This window comes from Oncorhynchus masou, chromosome 31 (assembly GCF_036934945.1).
Source record: "Oncorhynchus masou masou isolate Uvic2021 chromosome 31, UVic_Omas_1.1, whole genome shotgun sequence".
Taxonomy (NCBI): domain Eukaryota; kingdom Metazoa; phylum Chordata; class Actinopteri; order Salmoniformes; family Salmonidae; genus Oncorhynchus; species Oncorhynchus masou.
The window spans coordinates 51,295,731-51,302,178 of record NC_088242.1 but is presented as its reverse complement, the minus strand read 5'-3'; the positions used below and the strand labels follow the sequence as shown (position 1 = coordinate 51,302,178).

Below are 6,448 nucleotides of genomic sequence, written 5' to 3'. Positions count from 1 at the left end.
ACAACAGCAAAGGACCCTGTGAAGATGCTGGAGGAAACAGGTACAAAAGCTATAGCCACAGTAAAACGAGGCTTGCAAGCTGAAGAACACCATCCCAACAGTGAAGCACGGGGGTGGCAGCATCATGTTATGGGGTTTCTTTGCTGCAGGAGGGACTGGTGCACTTCACAAAATAGATGGCATCATGAGGTAGGAGGTAGGAAAATTATGTTGCTATATTGAAGCAACATCTCAAGACATCAGTCGCAAATGGGTCTTCCAAATGGACAATGACCCCAAGCATACTTCCAAAGTTGTGGCAAAATGGCTTAAGGACAACAAAGTCAAGGTATTGGAGTGGCTATCACAAAGCCCTGACCTCAATCCTATAGAAAATATGTGGGCAGAACTGAAAAAGCATGTGTGAGCAAGGAGGCCTACAAACCTGACTCAGTTACACCTGCTCTGTCAGGAGGATTGGGCCAAATTTCACCCACTTATCTTTGGAAGCTTGTGGAAGGCTACTCCAAATGTTTGACCCAAGTTAAACAATTTAAAGGCAATGCTATCAAATACTAATTGAGTGTATAAACTTCTGACACACTGGGAATGTGATGAAAGAAATAAAAGCTTAAATAAATCATTCTCCCTACTATTATTCTGACATTTCACATTCTTAAAATAAAGTGGTGATCCTATCTGACCTAAGACAGGGAATTTTTACTACGATTACATGTCAGTAATTGTGAAAAACTGAGTTGAAATGTATTTGGCTAAGGTGTATGGAAACTTCCGACTTCAGCTGTTTTTATTTCTCGGGGGTAGATCAGCTTTAATATTGCAGATAGATTGTAGCTTCCATCAATGTAATTGTCTGCATCATTTCCAATCCTCCATATATATTTTTATATACAGTGCCTTGCGAAAGTATTCGGCCCCCTTGAACTTTGCGACCTTTTGCCACATTTCAGGCTTCAAACATAAAGATATAAAACTGTATTTTTTGTGAAGAATCAACAACAAGTGGGACACAATCATGAAGTGGAACAACATTTATTGGATATTTCAAACTTTTTTAACAAATCAAAAGCTGAAAAATTGGGCGTGCAAAATTATTCAGCCCCTTTACTTTCAGTGCAGCAAACTCTCTCCAGAAGTTCAGTGAGGATCTCTGGATGATCCAATGTTGACCTAAATGACTAATGATGATAAATACAATCCACATGTGTGTAATCAAGTCTCCGTATAAATGCACCTGCACTGTGATAGTCTCAGAGGTCCGTTAAAAGCGCAGAGAGCATCATGAAGAACAAGGAACACACCAGGCAGGTCCGAGATACTGTTGTGAAGAAGTTTAAAGCCGGATTTGGATACAAAAAGATTTCCCAAGCTTTAAACATCCCAAGGAGCACTGTGCAAGCGATAATATTGAAATGGAAGGAGTATCAGACCACTGCAAATCTACCAAGACCTGGCCGTCCCTCTAAACTTTCAGCTCATACAAGGAGAAGACTGATCAGAGATGCAGCCAAGAGGCCCATGATCACTCTGGATGAACTGCAGAGATCTACAGCTGAGGTGGGAGACGCTGTCCATAGGACAACAATCAGTCGTGTATTGCACAAATCTGGTCTTTATGGAAGAGTGACAAGAAGAAAGCCATTTCTTAAAGATATTCATAAAAAGTGTTGTTTAAAGTTTGCCACAAGCCACCTGGGAGACACACCAAACATGTGGAAGAAGGTGCTCTGGTCAGATGAAACCAAAATGTAACTTTTTGGCAACAATGCAAAATGTTATGTTTGGCGTAAAAGCAACACAGACCATCACCCTGAACACACCATCCCCACTGTCAAACATGGTGGTGGCAGCATCATGGTTTGGGCATGCTTTTCTTCAGCAGGGACAGGGAAGATGGTTAAAATTGATGGGAAGATGGATGGAGCCAAATACAGGACCATTCTGGAAGAAAACTTGATGGAGTCTGCAAAAGACCTGAGACTGGGACGGAGATTTGTCTTCCAACAAGACAATGATCCAAAACATAAAGCAAAATCTACAATGGAATGGTTCAAAAATAAACATATCCAGGTGTTAGAATGGCCAAGTCAAAGTGAAGATCTGAATCCAATCGAGAATCTGTGGAAAGAACTAAAAACTGCTGTTCACAAATGCTCTCCATCCAACCTCACTGAGCTCGAGCTGTTTTGCAAGGAGGAATGGGAAAAAATTTCAGTCTCTCAATGTGCAAAACTGATAGAGACATACCCCAAGCGACTTAACAGCTGTAATCGCAGCAAAAGGTGGCGCTAAAAAGTATTAACTTAAGGGGGCTGAATAATTTTGCACTCCCAATTTTTCAGTTTTTGATTTGTTAAAAAAGTTTGAAATATCCAATAAATGTCGTTCCACTTCATGATTGTGTCCCACTTGTTGTTGATTCTTCACAAAAAAATACAGTTTTATATCTTTATGTTTGAAGCCTGAAATGTGGCAAAAGGTCGCAAAGTTCAAGGGGGCCGAATACTTTCGCAAGGCACTGTATATAGGAAGCTTGGCCCCAGTGATGTACTGGGCTATATGCACTACCCTCTGAAGCGCTTTACGGTCAGATGCTGAGCAGTTGCCATACCAGGCGGTGATGCAACCAGTCAGGATGTTCTCAAGGGTGCAGCAATATTATGTAAATAAGGTATTTCTGTTTCAATTTTTTTTACATTTACAAAATGTATTTAAAAAAAAGTTCTCTCTTTGTCATTATGGGGTTTTGTGTGTATGAAGAAAAAACATATTTAATCCATTTTAGAATCAGGTTGTAACATAACATGTGGAAGAAGTCAAAGTGTCTGAATTCTTTCCGAATAAACTGTATCGTCTCATTTATCTGACGTAGTGTTTTCTTTAGGTCTGAACCTGTCTGTATTGATGACTCGGTATACACAGTATACAAACCCTCCCTGGATTTTGTGTTAAACGCTCTACAACAAAGCTTTCTCAGCTTTCCCACATCCCCGCAGAAGGCCTTTTTGCCTTTTGGTAGGCCATCATTGTAAATAAGAATTTGTTATTAACTGACTTGCCTAGTTAATTGAAGGTTAAATAAAATAAATAAATAAAAACATGATTACCATTTAATGTCAGTGAAGTCACAGTTTCACTGAGGACATTCCTCAGATTTCACACATACCTGACGTCAGTGACAGGGGTAGAAGGTAGTAGAGTTTAAAATCTATGTGTAATATTTACTTTAACACGGCTCGTTGGTCTAGGGGTATGATTCTCGCTTTGGGTGCGAGAGGTCCCGGGTTCAAATCCCGGACGAGCCCACATTTTGAGGAAATAAATTGCCTTTATTCAGTTTGTGAACATGTCGAGCCAATGAAAACGGGGAGAATATTAGATATCAGGTGGGATTATTTCAGTCCGGTTTGTTGGTGGCTAAAGACTGTGTCCAGGCTCTCCACGTTACGTCGTGTGGAACAGCCTTTGCCGTACTATATTGGCCAAATACCACACCTCCTCGGGCATGATTGCTTAACTATAGTATTATAAGGGCTGTCAACAACAGGCAAGGCTACTTTATAAATCATCTTATCTGTCAACCGCTGTGAAAATTCGATGTTTTTTTTTACCTGTAACACTATAGTCATGCATAGTTCTCAATTTCCACAATACAAACGATAACAGGCAAGTCTACAGTTCTTCATAAACATGTCAGTCACAAAGGTTTTGTTTGCAAATCTGACGATGTATGTAAAACTTCCAAAACAGTGTTTGTGACTACCACCAGAGGGCAGTCTAACAGTAGAATTGTACTCAGAAAAAAATTGCCACATCACACACTGGAATTTAACACAGATTTATGAGGAGGAGGAAGAGACGAAAGTTTAACTGTAGGACAAGAATCTTGTTCATGGCTCGTTGGTCTAGGGGTATGATTCTCGCTTAGGGTGCGAGAGGTCCCGGGTTCAAATCCCGGACGAGCCCAACTTTTGGTGGAAAAGGTTGCTTATATTTAGGGTTGATGTGGTTATTTTAATAATTGAAAAGTCACGGATAAAGTGATGAGTAATATTGTAAAAATGGTAGCTTGTAAAGAAATAAACTACAACTACACTATACTATATTCAAGTTGTAAAATATTTGGTTTCGACTTTCTATTTATAGTACTTTATGAATAGATAAGACAGCATTAGAAGAAAGGATAATTAGCTAAATACTAAATATACGAAAGTGGAACACAACATCGTAGGGATAAAAACACAGCAAACTTTTTCCACATTTTGTTACGTTACAGCCTTATTCTAAAATTGATTCAATTGTATTTTTTTCCTCGTTAATCTACACACAATATCCCATAATAACAAAGTAAAAACTGTTTTTTGACATTTCGGTCAGGGATGTGACCAAGAACCTGATGGAGCTCCAGAGATCATCTGTGGAGATGGGAGAACCTCCAGAAGGACAATCATCTCTGCAACACTCCACCAATCAGGCCTTTATGGTAGAGTGGCCAGACAGAAGCCACTCCTCAGTAAAAAGGCGCATGAAAGCCCATTTGGAGTTTGCCAAAAAACACCTAAAGAAATAGGATTCTCTGGTCTGATGAAACCAAGATTGAACTCTTTGGCCTGAAAGTCAACATCTGGTGGAAACCTGGCACCATCCAAGCTTCCTGCCATCCAGGACCTCTATACCAGGTGTTGTCAGAGGACGGCCCTAAACATTGCCAAAGACTCCAGCCACCCTAGTCATAGACTATTGTCTCTGCTACCGCACGGCAAGCGGTACCGGAGCGCCAAGTCTAGGTCCAAGAGGCTTCTTAACAGCTTCTAACCCCAAGCCATAAGACTCCTGAACAGCTAATCAAATGGCTACCCAGACTTTTGCATCCCCCGCCTTACGCTGCTGCTACTCTCTGTTATTATCTATGCAAATCCACTTTAATAACTCTACCTACATGTACATAATTTCCTCAATTAACTCGACACCGGTGCCCCCTGTATATAACCCAGCTGTTGTTATTCACTGCTGCTCTTGAATGATTTGTTATTTCTTGAAAAAATGTAGGTATTTTCTTAAAACTGCATTGTTGGTTAAGGGCTTGTAAGTAAACATTTCACTGTAAGGTCTACACCTGTTGTATTTGGCGCAGGGAGCGAATACATTTAATTCATAAATGAACAATACAAGAAACACAAACCGTGCACCGACATGAAACAGGAACAATGACGACTGGGGAAGAAACCAAAGGGAGTGACATATTAAGGGCAGGTAATCAAGGAGGTGATGGAGTCCAGTAGAGTGTCATTATGCACGTACCGCTGGTGACAGGTGTAGCCAGCCTGGTGACCTAGAGGCCGGAGAGGGAGCGCACGTGACAAACATAGTTCCAGCAGATCACCTTATTGTATGGGCCATTTTTAAATGTGCCTGTAAAGGCCATGCAATTCAGTACTCATCTCTAAAACAGAAGAAATTTCGGTCAAAAGAGTCCACATTAATAAAGGAAATGAAAGGACTAACTGTACAGATAGATAGCAATAGAAACTTTACCATAGAGGCACAGAAGAAGTCAGAGGAAAAACTAAAAGAAATGGAGGAACGTATTCAAGAAAGATAAAGTGTAATAATGTTATACAAATAAAGCAAACTGGATGGAATATGGGGGGAAAATACGGCAATTTCTTTTTTAATCTTCAACATAGAAATGCTACCAAAAATTATTTACTAAAACTAAAATTAGAATGAATTGAGTGAAACTGTTAAAAGACAAACGTTTACAGCATATTGAATATATTACGCTATTGTTAGCATAAAATTAGCATCAACATACATTATTGTTTAATTTAATTAAACATACATTGAAAAGTCACTTAAAAGTGTCCTTGTTTTTGAAAGAAAAAGTGGCCTTCTTTAGACGAGTTGAATATCTGGAGCATCAGCATTTGTGGGTTTGATTACAGGCTCAAAATGGTCAGAAACAAAGAACTTTCTTCTGAAACTCCTGTCTATTCTTGTTCTGAGAAATGAAGGCTATTCCATGCAAGAAATTGCCAAGAAACTGAAAATCTCACACAATGCTGTGTACTACTCCCTTCACAGAACAGAGCAAACTGGCTGTAACCAGAATAGAAAGAGGAGTGGGAGGCCCACGTGCACAACTGAGCAAGAGGACAAGTACATTAGAGTGTCTAGTTAGAGAAACAGACGCCTCACAAGTCCTCAACTGGCAGCTTCATTAAATAGTACCCGCAAAACACCAGCCTAGGCGTCAACCGTGAAGAGGCGACTCCGGGATGCTGGCCTACTAGGGTAGTAATATTTTGTTTTAACCGTAATGCATAATAAGCATCATCAACAGGGGGAACATATTGGGTGTATGGTAATAAAAATGTATATATTCTTTCTACAGCTTAAGACTTGTTCATAGAAAATATACTTGTTCATAAAAGGGCCTGAGATCAAA

The 6,448-nt window shown here is 39.8% G+C and overlaps 2 non-coding genes across 2 annotated transcripts; both read left to right on the top strand.

Annotated features, from left to right (window-relative positions):
* Positions 1-3,233: 3,233 nt before the first annotated feature.
* On the top strand, positions 3,234-3,305 carry trnap-ugg (transfer RNA proline (anticodon UGG)). Its single transcript has one exon. It is a non-coding gene; the product is annotated as a tRNA-Pro (tRNA).
* Positions 3,306-3,894: 589 nt separating this feature from the next.
* On the top strand, positions 3,895-3,966 carry trnap-agg (transfer RNA proline (anticodon AGG)). The gene has a single exon. It is a non-coding gene; the product is annotated as a tRNA-Pro (tRNA).
* The last annotated feature ends 2,482 nt before the right edge of the window (positions 3,967-6,448 follow it).